Source organism: Salmo salar, chromosome 22 (genome assembly GCF_965601325.2).
Source record: "Salmo salar chromosome 22, fSalSal1, whole genome shotgun sequence".
Taxonomy (NCBI): Eukaryota; Metazoa; Chordata; class Actinopteri; order Salmoniformes; family Salmonidae; genus Salmo; species Salmo salar.
Genome location: NC_138312.1, coordinates 30,053,883 through 30,069,664, shown reverse-complemented (window position 1 = coordinate 30,069,664; position 15,782 = coordinate 30,053,883). Strand labels below are relative to the sequence as shown.

General features: G+C 42.1%; 1 pseudogene; it reads right to left on the bottom strand.

Moving 5' to 3' along the window:
* Positions 1 to 462: 462 nt before the first annotated feature.
* Positions 463 to 15,536, bottom strand: LOC106583077 (RNA-binding protein 15 pseudogene; annotated as a pseudogene).
* Positions 15,537 to 15,782: the final 246 nt, after the last annotated feature.

Below are 15,782 nucleotides of genomic sequence, written 5' to 3'. Positions count from 1 at the left end.
TCTAAATGACAAGTTATCATCCAACTTCTTTAGGCAACTCTGCCCTCTAGAGGACAAAGTCAGACAACATAATAATTTGTTGCTGATTCAGTGTCTTATCATTTGGTAAAATTATAATTAATGCCGTCAGGTTTGAACCGATGTATATAAACCCTGAATTGCTGATGTTATGTGTTGGCCAATGAGAGGCTTTGAAGCCACTAGTCGGCCTATTGGCACTCCTCAGAAGAAGCATGTAGACATTAATAATAAAAACATTTCTATAACTTCCAAAATATATTTTAACAATGGTAGTCGAGTACCAAGATGGAGGTCCGGTGGCTTGTAAACAGCGACCCCTGTCAGTCATCTAAATGTATATAAATCACTGGTTTGAACCCTGCAAAACTAATAACTACAACATTCAACTCAATTTGCAAATAGACTACAAAGTAATAAAAGAGAACACACAAAAAAACGACATGTTTAAATACAACTCTTTATTAAAAAATAACATTATAGCAATTATTATGATTGAAATCTAATATTATATGTACAAATTACAATTAGTTCACATAGTAAATAATGACTCTGGCTAAATGCAATAAGATAAAAAATGGTAACCACTGACAGCATTAGAAAATGTACTCACCAAAGTGTCTATCCCTTGTCAGATGAATTCCTCGTTTAACACGGTATCAACCAGATGTTTGTTAATGACATAAAACATCTTCAGGTAAAACTCTGCACATTGTACAGTTTTACAGTTCTGACTCTTCCACTTTTTCAACGGCGCAAGTCTATCCTTCTTTCCTCCTTTTCCAGCATGAAGTGTTGCTCTTTCCCAAGCTCCTGTGACACTCAAACATGTGAATAATCCCTGTTCACTCCTTTCATGTGGAACACAAAGGGAAGTCATAATACACTAGTATGGGGTGTTAATGTGCATTTACTACAGTGCATGATGTGGTACAACCTGCTGCAAAATGCTTCCTGGAGGATTAATCAAAAAGCTGATGACTGACGAGAACGAGACACATCCTTAACACAAAGACAAGACTGGCCAGAGAAACAACAAACACATGCAGCACAGTAAAAATTCACATTTCATAGAAACATTCGATCCCCTGAAAAATGCTTCCTGGAAGATTAATCGATGAGCTGATGACTGACGAGAACGGGACACATCCTTAACACAAAGACAAGACTGGCCAGAGAAACAACAAACACATGCAGCACAGTAAAAATTCACATTTCATAGAAACATTCGATCCCCTGAAAAATGCTTCCTGGAAGATTAATCGATGAGCTGATGACTGACGAGAACGGGACACATCCTTAACACAAAGACAAGACTGGCCAGAGAAACAACAAACACATGCAGCACAGTAAAATATACATTTCATACAAACATCCAATCCCCTGAAATAGTACTGGTGACAATTTTAGGCTCATTCATCCTCCTGTAACTATTCCCCAGGTCGTTGCTGTAAATGAGAATGTGTTCTCAGTCAATTTCCCTGGTAAAATAATACTAAGAAAAAAATAGATTATCCAAAGCTTTCGCTATTAAATTAAATAACTAAGCGTTATAATCTAGTAGAAAAAAGTTGATTTAGCCTTAGAACCTTCTAGAATCTTTTTGTGAATGGTGAAACGACAGCACGTACTGCTCACAACGCCACCTGGGACTAGTGATGGCTAAGAAAAAGTCACTACTTACCTCTTCATAATGCAAAGCCAACATTACCGACTGTGAAATAAATAATTCATCAAAAACCATTTAATATTATCGGTGATCTGACAACATAACACGACTACTGATGATCAACACCCATGGCATATTAATATGTCTATCCTTTCTGCTACTCTCTGTTCAACATTTCATCTTCACAAGGGGGGAACATGAGTCCACTGCTGTTCTTTTATCAAATCTATAAAATGAAACTTGGAGATTATTAAGGGTTTCCCTGCCATTTTATGCAGTTATACAAGCAGCATATCAGAAACCCTACCAGGACATCAGGCACCTGTTATCTGGTATTTCTGTCAGAGTTCTGTTAAACTGAATTATAAGCTCATGCTGCAGACATAAAAGGCTGAAAATCAATGTTTTCAAGAGCTCGTCTCTCCCCCACTCATAAGCAGTGAAAACACTCTACCTTACCCATGAGTATCATTAAACATTCAAGATGGATGGATCCTGTCTCCCCTGATAATATGGAGTTATAATTTTAACTCATGAACATTTGTTCAATACCAGATGTTCTTCATAAATGCTTTTAAATAGCCACTGTCTGAATCTTTACTCTTTTTTTTGACAATATAGCCTTTAAGGCGGATATCATAGCTATTTATCAATCCCTCCCCAGTTACACTTGACTGAGTAAAATGTAATATTAAATTTCACTTACCGGTATGCGACATTCACATCAGAGGGACTAAAAACCAGTCTAACTTCTTTCGGATAAGCAATATTTCTAAACTAAATTTGCCTGTGAAAAAACAGTTAGCAGGGATAAATAAGGACAGTGGACAGTACACTGTTGATGATTTTTAGAAACACATCTAAGGACCTTTTTAAAAATGAAACAAAATGATCATGGAGTAATATACTACACTGTAAATTGTAACCAGTGCTTTTATACCGAGGCATTGCTTAAGAGAAAACAGAAACTCCCATGCTGCTCTTGTTAGTATCAATGTTATTTTTTAAGTTTTACGTATCAGCCTCAAGGTCTTCATCAAGAAGAGTGACAGTAGCAAGAGTAGCATGCGGGTCTCTCTTTTCTCTCATGTTATTCATTTGTTATCATGCACTTGCAACAAAGAAAGCTCAAATGTGAACGTCTCAAGGCATACCGAGGCATTGCTGTAAGGAGATTCCTATAACTGTTTATGTGCAATATATACAGTGCACTCAGAAAGTATTCAGACCCCTTCACTTTTTCAACATTTTGTTGTGTTACAGCCTTATTCTAAAATTGATTAAATAGTTCCCCCCCTCAATCTACACACAATGCCCCATAATGTCAAAGCAAACAGGTTATTAGAATTGTTTGCACATTTACACACATTTACACACATTTACACACATTTACACACATTTACACACACACACACACACACACACACACACACACACAGTTGAAGTCGGAAGTTTACATACACCTCAGCCAAATACATTAAAATTCAGTTTTCACAATTCCTGCCATTTAATCCTAGTAAAAATTCCCTGTCTTAGGTCAGTTAGGATCACCACTTTATTTTAAGAATGTGAAATGTCAGAATAATAGTAGAGAATGATTTATTTCAGCTTTTATTTCTTCCATCACATTCCCAGTGGGTCAGAAGTTTACATACACTCAATTAGTATTTGGTAGCATTGCCTTTAAATTGTTAACCTGTTAGGGACAATGGAAGAGCGTGGCGCGAAATACAAATACCTTAAAAATGCTATAACTTCAATTTCTCAAACATATGACTATTTTACACCATTTTAAAGACAAGACTCTCGTTAATCTAACCACGTTGTCCGATTTCAAAAAGGCTTTACAGCGAAAGCAAAACATTAGATTATGTCAGGAGAGTACCCTGCCAAAAATAAATCCCACAGCCATTTTCAAAGCAAGCATATATGTCACAAAAACCAAAACCACAGCTAAATGCAGCACTAACCTTTGATGATCTTCATCAGATGACACTCCTAGGACATTATGTTATACAATACATGCATGTTTTCTTCAATCAAGTTCATATTTATATAAAAAAACAGCTTTTTTGATATAATTCTTTTTACTAAATTACTCACGATAAACGTTGACAGAATACATAACAATTATTTTAAGAATTATAGATACAGAACTCCTTTATGTAATCGCTATGTCCGATTTTAAAATAGCTTTTCGGCGAAAGGACATTTTGCAATATTCTGAGTACATAGCTCGGCCATCATGGCTAGCTAATTTGACACCCACCAAGTTTGGGACAACCTAAACTCAGAATTACTATTAGAAAAATTGAATTACCTTTGCTGTTCTTCGTCAGAATGCACTCCCAGGACTTCTACAACAAATGTTGTTTTGGTTCCAAATAATCCATAGTTATATCCAAATACCGCCGTTTTGTTCATGCGTTCAGGTAACTAACCAAACGGTGACGCGTGAGCGCATTTCGTGACAAAAAAAAAAGCAAAATATTCCATTACCGTACTTAGAAGCATGTCAAACGCTGTTTAAAATCAATTTTTATGCTACTTTTCTCATAAAATAGCGATAATATTCCAACCGGCAACGTTGTATTCATTCAAAGGCTGAAAGAAAAAAAATGGAGTAGTCTCGTGACCGCGCATCTCCAGTCTCACTGTCCCCAGGCTGACCACTCACAAATTCTGCTGCTGTTCTTTGCCCAGAGACAGCAGACACCCCATTCCACTTTCTGGCGGCTTTAGAGAGCCAATGGAAGCCTTAGAAAATGTCACGTTACAATACAGCACAGATGCTGTATTTTCGATAGAGATGCAACAGAAGGACAACAAGTTGTCAGACAGGGCACTTCCTGTATGGAATCTTCTCAGGTTTTGGCCTGCCATATGAGTTCTGTTATACTCACAGACACCATTCAAACAGTTTTAGAAACTTTAGAGTGTTTTCTATCCAAATCTACTAATTATATGCATATTCTGGGCAGGAGTAGTAACCAGATTAAATCGGGTACGTTTTTTATCCGGCCGTGAAAATACTGCCCCCTATCACAAAGAAGTTAAAGAATTATAGATAGACTACCCCTGGATGCAACCGCTGTGTCAGATTTTAAAATAGCTTTACAGAGAAAGCACATTTTTCAATATTCTGAGTACATAGCTCAGCCATCACGGTGAGCTATTCAGACACCCGCCAAGTTCGGGGCAACCTAAACTCAGAATTAGTATTAGAAATATTCTCTTACCTTTGCTGATCTTCGTCAGAATGCACTCCCAGGACTGCTACTTCCACAAGAAATGTTGTTTTTGTTTGAAATAATCCATATTTATGTACAAATACCTCAGTTTTGTTCGTGCGTACAGATCACTTATCCAAAGGCATAACGCGCGAGCGCGGAACGAGAGACGAAAAGTCAAAATGTTCCATTACCGTACTTAGAAGCATGTCCAACGCTGCTTAAAATCAATCTTTATGGTATTTTTTACGTAAAATTGCGATAATATTCCAACCGGACAATAGCATATTCATTCAAGAAGAAAAAGAAGGAACGGCGTGCTCGCGTGACTGCGCATATCCAATCCCTTTGTTGCCAGGCAGACCACTCATTAACTGAGCTCTTATACTCTGCCCAGTGACAGGAGAAGGCTCAAACCACTTTCTGTATGCTTTAGACAGCCAATGGAAGCCTTAGGAAGTGCAACGTCACCCCACAGACACTGTAGCTTCGATAGAGAATCAAAAGAAGAACTACAATTCTCAGACTTTCCACTTCCTGCTTAGATTTTTCTCAGGTTTTTGCCTGCCATATGAGTTCTGTTATACTCACAGACACCATTCACACAGTTTTAGAAACTTTAGAGTGTTTTCTATCCAAATCTACTAATAATATGCATATTCTAGTTTCTGGGCCAGAGTAGTAACCTGTTTAAATTGGGTACGTTTTTCATCCGGCCGTGAAAATACTGCCCCCTAGCCCAGACAGGTTAAATAGTACCCGCAAAACACCAGTCTCAACGTCAACAGTGAAGAGGCGACTCTGGGATGCTGGCCTTCAGTTTCTTGGCAATATCTCGCATGGAATATCCTTAATTTCTCAGAACAAGAACAGACTGACGAGTTCCAGAAGAAAGGTCTTTGTTTCTGGCCATTTTGAGCCTGTAATCGAGCCCACAAATGCTGATGCTCCAGATACTCAACTAGTATAAAGAAGGCCAGTTGAATTGCTTCTTTAATCAGAACAACAGTTTTCAGCTGCGCTAACATAATTGCAAAAGGGTTTTCTAATGATCCATTAGCCTTTTAAAATAATAAACTTGGATTAGCTAACACAATGTGCCACTGAAACACAGGAGTGATGGTTGCTGATAATGGGCCTCTGTACACCTATGTAGATATTCCATTAAAAATCTGCCGTTCCCAGCTACAATAGTCATTTACAACATTAACAATGTATTTACACTGTATTTCTGATCAATTTGATGTTATTTTAATGGACAACATTTTTTGTTTTTCTTTCAAAAACAAGGACATATCTAAGTGACCCCAAACTTTTGAACGGTAGTGTGTGTGTGTATATATATACATATATAAATACCTTATTTACATAAGCTTTCAGACCCTTCGCTATGAGACTCGAAATTGGCAGTCAGGTGCATGCTGTTTCCATTGATCATCCTTGAGATGTTTCTACAACTTGATTCGACATGATTTGGAAAGGCACACACCTGTCTATATAAGGTCCCACAGTTGACAGTGCATGTCAGAGTAAAAACCAAGCATGAGGTCGAAGGAATTGTCCGTAGAGCTCCGAGACAGGATTGTGTCAAGGTACAGATCTGGGGAAGGGTACCAAAACAATTCTGCAGCATTGGAGGTCCAAGAACACCACAGTGGCTTCCAAGTTTGGAACCACCAAGACCCTTCCTAGAGCTGGCCGCATGGCCAAACTGAACAATCGGGGAGAGGGGCCTTGATTAGGGAGGTGACCAAGAACCCGATGGTCACAGAGCTCCAGAGTTCCTCTGTGGAGATGGGAGAACCATCTCTGCAGCACTCCACCAATCGGGCCTTTATGGTAGAGTGGCCAGACGGAAGCCATTCCTCAGTAAAAGGCACATGACAGTCCACTTTTGCAAAAGACACCTGAAGGACTCTCAGACCATGAGAAACAAGATTATCTGGTCTGATGAAACCAAGGTTGAACTATTTGGCCTGAATGCCAATTGTCATGTTTGGAGGAAACCTGGCGCCATCCCTACGGTGAAGCATGGTGTTGGCAGCATCATGCTGTGGGGATGTTTTTCAGCAGCAGGGACGGGGAAACTAGTCAGGGTCGAGGGAAAGAGGAACGGATCAAAGTACAGAGAGATACTTCATGAAAACCTGCTACAGAGCGCTTAGGACTTCCGACTGGGGTGAAGGTTCACATTACAACAAGACAACGACCCTAAGCACACAGCCAAGACAAGCAGGAGTGGCTACGGGACAAGTCTCTGAATGTCCTTGAGTGGCCCAGCCAGAGCCTGGACTTGAACATCTTTGGAGAGACTTGAAAATAGCTGTGCAGCAACGCTCCCCATCCAAACTGACAAAGCCTGAGAGGATCTGCAGAGAAGAATGGAATAAACTCCCAACAAATACAGGTGTGTCAAGCTTGTAGCTTCATACCTAAGAAGACTCGAGCTGTAATCGCTGCCAAAGGTGCTTCAACAAAGTACTGAGTAAAGGGTCTGAATACTTATGTAAATGCGAAATTTCAATTTTCAATTTTTTATAAAATTGAAAACATTTCCAGAAACCTGTTTTGCTTTGTCATTATGGGGTATAGATGTGTAGATTGTTTTATTTATTCCCTCATCTATTTTAGAATAAAGCTGTAACGTAACAAAATGTAGAAAAGGTCAAGGGGTCTGAATACTTTCCAAATGCACTGTATGTATAGATATAGAGTACCAGTCAAAAGTTTGGACACACCTACCCATTCCAGGGTTTTTCTTTATTTTTAACTATTTTCTACATTGTAGAATAATAAAGACATCAAAACTATGAAATAACACATATGGAATCATGTAGTAACCAAAAAAGTGTTAAACTTTTTATATTTGAGATTCTTCAAAGTAGCCACCCTTTGCCTTGATGACAGCTTTGCACACTCTGGCATTCTCTCAACCAGCTTCATGAGGTAGTCATCTGGAATGCATTTCAATTAACAGGTGTGCCTTGTTAAAAGTTAAGTTGTTGTATTTCTTTCCTTCTTAATGCGTTTGAGCCAATCATTTGTGTTGTGACAAGGTAGGGGTGGCACACAGAAGATAGCCCTATTTTGTAAAAGACCAAGTCTATATTATGGCAAGAACAGCTCAAATAACCAAAGAGAAATTACAGTCCATCATTACTTCAAGACATGAAGTTTCTTCAAGTGCAGTCGCAAAAACCATCAAGCGCTATGATGAACCTGGCTCTCATGAGGACCGCCACAGGAAAGGAATACCCAGAGTTACCGCTGCTGCAGAGGATAACTTTATTAGAGTTAACTGCACCTCAGATTGCAGCCCAAATAAATGCTTCAGAGTTAAAGGAACAGACACATCAACATCAACTTTTCAGAGGGGACTGTGTGAAATCAAGCCTTCATGGTCGAATTGCTGCAAAGAAACCACTACTAAAAAGGACACTAATAATAAGAAGAGACTTGCTTGGGCCAAGAAACACGAGCAATGGAACCGGTGGAAATGTGAGATTTTTGGTTCCATCAGCATGTGTGGTTCCCACTGTGAAGCATGCAGGAGGTGTGATGGTGCTTTGCTGGTGAAACTGTCAGTGTTTTATTTTGAATTCAAGGCACACTTAACCAGCATGGCTACCGCAGCATTCTGCAGCGATACACCATCCCATCTGGTTTGCGCTTAGTGGGACTATTATTAGTTTTCAACAGGACAATGACCCAAAATACACCTCCAGGCTGTGTAAGGTCTATTTGACCAAGGAGAGTGATGTAGTGTAGCATCAGATGACCTGGCCTCCACAATCACTCAACTTCAACCCAATTGAGATGGTCTGGGATGCGTTGGACCGTAGAGTGAAGGAGAGCAGCCAACACATGCTCAGCATATGTGGGAACTCCTTCAAGACTGTTGGAAAAGCATTCCAGGGGACTACCTCATAAAGCTGGTTGAGAATGCAAAGCTGTCATCAAGGCAAAGGGTGGCAACTTTGAAAAATCTAAAATATATTTTGATTTAACACTTTTTTGGCTACTACATGTGATATTTCATATTTGTGAGGTCTTCACTACTTTTATACAATGTAGAAAATAGTAAAAATGATTGAATGAGGTATGTCCAAACTTTTCACTGGTTATAGAGAGAGAGAGAGAGAGAGAGAGAGAGAGAGAGAGAGAGAGAGAGAGAGAGAGAGAGAGAGAATTAAAATGATCAACCAGGTATCATTCATTGATGAACAGCTTATGTGCTTGCCTCATATAGAACGTATACAAGTATGCAGAGTGATATTCAAGTGTTCATAATAAGGGATCACACTGTTTTTTGTTTATACGTACCCAAGCATGTCGTTCAGGCCGGCAGCAAACTTTACCTGAGCAGGGACAGGCATCTGTTGTCCACTTACGTCAGACAGGCAAAGCTTCAATCCTCTGAGAAGCCTTGTGTTGGCGTCCAGGATGTGGCACACAGTGGGTCCTTTGCAAGGCAGGATTTGCATTTCCTACCAAAGTTTACATATCAAATCAGCAGCTATGCTGGTCAGGCATGGCATCCTGGCACTGAGGTGAGTTAACTGGGAAGCGCCTACCATGGATTCTTGATCCCTGATTGTAGCACAATGACGGTCTCTTCATTTTAATTTCATATTCACTTAGAATACATTTTACAAGTAAATCAAATCATGGCTCCCTGCACAGACCAAATGGGTGGTTGGTTCCTTTCACTGGGAGTGGCACATGGAGTTTGTGGAAAGACTGGGTGACGAGATCTGAGGTTCAGTCGTGTCACTCCCTCACAGGGTGAAGTACCAATGTAACCTTGGCCTAAAATAGTCAAATCTTCTTCCCGCAGGCTTCAAGGCAGGGAGAGCAAACCATGGATCCTTGTTAGGCTGGAACGGACGTTGAGGCATTACTCTATTAGCTCTGCAAGGTTGTTGTGGTCAGTAGAGTAGAGTTGAGTTGACGGGACAGGCACCCCAGCTGTGTGTCGACGGCCCCAGTGACACAGCAGAGGTGTGGTGTGCAGAGGAACACCCGGGGAAACTGGATCAGAGTGGCCCAAAGTGATAACAGCCCCGCCATCAGAGCAGCAGCCAGGAGAGGTGAGCCTCTCTCCAGCCTCCGTTGTAACAGCTCACTGGAGAACAGCTCCTGCCCCTCCGGCTACGAGAACCAGAGATGACACAGGAGTAGGCCCTCATTCCCCTCTTCCAAGGGGACACTAGGGACGCCTCAGCAAAGGCACAGAAATGGTGGCCAGGTAAAAGGGAGGGCCTAATTTAGGCATTAACAAACAGAACATCAGCAACTCTTTGAAAAGGAGGGGGTCAACAATGGTGAGCAATGTCAACACAAAGATTTGAGAAGTGTGTTGCCTTGCTCTCACTTTTCTTTCTTTCCTCTATGGTCTGAAAAGGTGCTCCCATTTTTCAAACAGACGGGGCCTTTGTGTGTTTTAAATGCAAAAGACAATTCCGTCGCAACACAATGGAAAAGGTTAAAAAAAGTTGTCTTCCAAGGCAGAAATATTTGTTTTCCCACGAAAAACAAAATTTATTGATACCGAAACAAAATCTATAAAGTGCAAGCTGCACTTTGTTTTTTAGGCGTACGTGCAATGGCGGTTTCCATTTTTTCCTCCAGAAATCAGGTGTACACAGCACAAAGCAAATTTTCCATTTAAAACACGGGAACTGGCATCACAAAGCATTAGCACAACTTAAGAGCAGTCAATTCAGTGAAATGCATAAAGGGACACTGTGGAAAGGACCCTTGCCCCTGTGCATTCTGGGGTATTTTTGCATATGGTGTTTCCCAGTGTCCAATGGTAGTATGGTGGTGTTATCCACGCTGGTATCCCTTGCTGAAATCTGAAGTGTCCATAGCATACATACAGTAATCATTTTATACAAGAAATGTAACTAAAAATACATATATTGTTTGGGGGGGGGGTCAATACACTTCGAAACCTAAGAAAAAGCAAATGGCTCTGGCATCAACAGCACTACTGAGTTCCCCAAGTATAAAGTTGGCAATGATTGCAAAAGCCAAATTGAAAATCACAAATGATCTAAATTAAGTTTAACTGTAGTATTGAAAAATGTTTATACATATTAGGCCTAATGCCAGTCAACAGCCTTTATCTTTAGATTAACTCTAAAACAGAATCTCGTTAAGCTAAACTCAGTGTTAAAATCTATATATACACACACGCATACATATATACACACACACATACATACTCTTGGTCCTTGAGAGCAAAAAGAAAGGTATCCTTTTTCAATCCTGAGTCATAACTTTGACATAACTGATTTAACACATTGGATAAATTCCATTTAGATAAACTCCTTTCCTTCGGTCCTTGTTGACTCACTTTTGTGAAACTGAAAAGACTGTATTAGAAATGGCTCCACATAGCTCTCTGGAAAGCTAGAAAGTTTCTAATGGTTTCACTTCTTATCTAGACAGTTCTCTCAGAACCAAAAGGGGAAGTCATCAAGGGACACATTACTGCCATGAGGGGCCATTATCATTTGGTTTGTATGCTTGATTTCCATCTTTTGGAGTGAAAGAAAACCTAAACTTAACTCATGACCATTAAACTGTGGGGCAGATTGTTAGAAATAAAATGACTCATAATGCAAACCAGGAGAACTTCCTGACCTCTACGACTTCAGTGGCACAGGGAAATTGTGGTATTTCTTGTTTACTCAAAAATAATACCCTCTATGGAATTAATGTGGCATCACCTCTATTAGATGAAACCAAAGAGCATAGACCTGTTGACAATCAAAACGATTCTGGATTTATGCTAATATAGCCAAAAAAATATTATTTTTTACCATTTACTATTGTTTTTTTACCAATATTCCAACGCCAGCAGGGCAATGCAACACATTGTAACACATTGATAACTCTGATATTCTAGATTATCTTAAAATGTATCACACAAAATATTGTTTCCAACATTGAAAATTCAGATTTAAACTGTGGGTGCTATTGGTGCCAAGCCAAGATACACTGACAACAGCGGGTTAAAATGTGAGCGCTTTTACGATTATAAATTGTAAAATTGTCTCAATTACACAGATCAATAAGTAAGATATCAAACATACATTTTCAATTTGAGCATATTCCAGGTAAGCTTTGATGTAAATAACTGAATTTCAAAACCTTTCATGCCCTTTTAAACAGTTGCTTGACAAAGAGAGACTGGTATACTCTTATTGATGAACAAAAGCAGACTTCAATAATTTACAAGTAAAATTGGCAATGCATTGACATACCTTTCAAATCAGACAATTTACCTGTATAAAAGACAAATTGTATTGTCTTAAAGCTATAGAAGTACACACACCTTCACATGGCTACTAAATCATGGCATGGTTGATCTATAACCAGTTTTTGTAAATGTAAGAAATTCAACTGAGAGATGACTGAAATACACTTCGTTTTTTCAGGTCTCAGATTAATCTTCATATCCTTTTATGTTCTACTGCAATGAATAGCAAACAAGACTTCACACCAGAGAATTGACAAAGCAAATACAATGGAAGTCAGATTTTTTCCAAATTAAAAGCACTCAATGTAGGCCTAGTTGTGATTTTAAAAAACACAATTTACTCTACAGATTCAGATGATTTACATAGCTTAGTTGAGCAAATAGAAAAGGTGAATCTACTTTGACTTAACCATTTCAATTAACTGTATCCACTTCTTGCCATTTAAATTGTTCCCATTAAAAGTAAACCACCAACAGAATGTAACGCAAGCTATAGGCTAAACCATGCTGAGCTGACGACTTCAAATATATGAAAGGCTTGTTACTGTTGATTACAAATGACTCTCAGTATAGCATTGTTTTCTGCCAATAAGTTCTACTTGCTGCAAGACAGAAAGACAGCTAAATCATGTAACACAGTGTGGGTGTGTATGTACCATAGTTCTACCAATACATCACACAAGACATTAATGATTTTCAATTTTTTTCCTCATTTTATGACGCTCCTCTGACAATGACCATAACCAGGTAGTCATCTTCGGTTTTGGCAAGGGCTTTAGCTGAGGCATCCAAGAAATGCTGTGAAAAATCACAGGGGGGGAAAGCGTGAAGAACTCCTGTGCCGTCCTTGTCACGGCTGCCGCCCACGGGCAAACTGATGACGCCGGCCGCTTGCTTCTGCTTCAGGTAGGAGACCAGGTTCTTCAGAGGCCTCTCGGTGGAGCTCCCCACGTCCTGAAGACCCTCCTCGGAGCTCCCTGGCACAGCTAGAAGGATAGAGTAGCCGCTGGGGCCAGCAGTTTTGATGCGACGGGACACCTCGTCCAGCTTGGGCTGGTCCAGACGCAGGCGTTGGGTGATCTTCAGCTGGGACACCTGGCTACCAGTGGAGCCCTCCACCAGTAGTCCGGCTGCCACAGCTAGGTCCCCCTCCAGCAGATGCATGGAGGTGGGGAAGCTGCTGTTCTTCAGCAGCAGCACACCCTGCCAGGCCTGGCACAGCTTCTGCCCCCCGGCCCCCTGCTTGGACTGCAGGCTGGACCTGGAGGAGGAGAGACGGTCAGAGCGGTCCTCCCTCTTTACAGGTCTCTTACAGGAGTCACTGGCTTTGCATTTGCGGTCCTGTTCTGGCTCTGCTGGGCTGAGCGTCCGCAGTCTCTTGTCCCCGGGGCCACGGTCCAGGCTGCCCCGCTGCTCTCCGCCGGGGGAGGGTCTGTCAGAGTGTGGAGGGCTGTAGTGCCCCCCATCCCGGCAGCTGCCACCAGGGCTCAGCTCCATAGAGGTGCCGTGGCGACGACGCACATGTTCGCTGCTATCCGGTGAGCGGTCAGGGCGACGCCCGTCCTCCAAGAGGCGTCGTTTTCGGACCTGGTCTCGGCTCTGAAGCTCCCGCTCCAGAGACCAGGGTTCCCGTGAACGCCTTTCCAGGTGCTCCGGGGGCTCAAAGGCTGCCCCTCGCACCCTCTTTCGGACCGCTAAGCCAGCCCAGTCAGCAGTGTACAGTTCCCTTTCTCTGAAGCAGAGTGTGGGTGGAGGACTCCTCTCTCTGACCCGGATGGCCTCGGGGGTTGGTCGGTGGACAAAGGAATCTGCCACTAGGTCAAAGTGAGGCTGCAGGTAATGTTGCTGGTAGCGGAGCTCTGTGTCGGCAAAGTCCACCCTAAGTCTCCTCTCAGGACCACCCAGAGGGAAGCCACGCATGTGGGAGCAGGCGGCCTGGGAAGCATCCAGGCTTTCATACTGGATGTAGGCCCACGTGTCCCCCTTCCTGTAGTCTATAGTCCTGATGGTGCCAAAGCGGTCAAACTCCCTGGCCAGGGCAGCAAGGGGGACCCAGTGTCCAAGACCCCCCACCCACAGCCTGGTTGTGGGGGTCGCTTTGCCATAGCCAATTTTGATAGGGTTGTGACACACCACTTTGCCTGACATGGTGATCTTAGCACGGTGAGCCATGTCCAGGTTCTCAAACTTTAGGAATCCATAGGTGCTGTTCTGTCCGCGAGCAGATGTCCGCTTTATGTCCACCTCTGTGATCACCCCAAACCTGTCAAACGCCCTTTTCAAGTCATTCTCTGTCACTGAGACGTTGAGATTACCAAGAAACAACGTCCTGTTGGCCCGCTGATCATTTTCAGGTGATAAGAGGTCCTCCTCGTGGAAAGCTGCACAGTCAGGGATGAAGGGTGGCCGGGCCCTGGCTTCATAGATCGAAAATTCCATCTCTCTTTCCAGTTCTCTAGGGAGGGGTGGGGGAGGAGGGGGGAGACGACCCAGGGCTAACTGCTGCAGTCTGAAGTCTCTATATCCTAGCCCCGTTGGTGAAATTGATCTTTGGACATGCAAATGTCTGTGCCCTGCAACTCCTACATATGGATCTTTTTCGATGGGTGAGCGGCTCCTACGCCGGTTCGTGTACACCGCCTCAATTTTTAGAGGGCGATCATAAAGCACCAACTTGCCGCGTGCGTGCTTGGCCGCCTTGGCGTTTTCCGTCCTTCTGAAATTCACAAATGCCACCCTTTCGTCGTTAACTCGGCTTATTTTGACACTCACGTCCCCAAATTTCTTAAATTCGTGAAATAATCCATCTTCAATTTCTTCGTCGCTTAACTGAGAACCCAGTTCGCCCATTTTTAGAGTCTTGTACTCACTTTCGTTGCCCGGAAGAGGCCGCAGTTCCCCGCGAGAATTGCTCCTTGTGGTGGAGTCCAGAGCAAGGCTAATGTGTAACTTGCTACTCGAACCAGTTGTGTTAGCATATCCGTGGTTACTCTCAGTTCGACTGGACACATGGCAGTATACATCTCGACTGTCTCTCTTTTCAGATGGTAAACTCCGTCTTACCGAAACACCACTTTTGACAGAACCATTCCCGTTGTTGCCACCTGCAGAGAGAGCTCCCATTTTCTTAACGTTACTTGTTGGGTGGCTTCCTCCCCGTTCTCGGATATCTTCCAGAATACGCGAGCGCTTTTTCACGGGCGACCTATCTTTGCCTTTCATTTTGCAGTTGCCGTCTTGAAAATGATATATTTTAAACTTACTACTCACTGTACTTGTCTCTAAGTATAAACATTAGTTTTAAATGCAGCTCACTTCCTCGTAAGCGCCATGTTGAAGGGCTGCATTGGAAGTCCCGCCCAGCTATGGTGATTGGTGGAATGCGGCTTGCGTAGAGAAAAAGGATTGGTTCCACACATGTCACTCTACACAAAATGGGTCACCAGAGACTGACACTCTGCCAGTTAGCGAGACAGAGTGACGATGAGCAGCGGGTGGAAAAGAGGAAACCCATTCAAAACGGTGTCATCTGCCCTAATTACAGCCAGACAGATGCCTCAATCACAGCAACAGTTGAACAAGTAGGATAAGATAG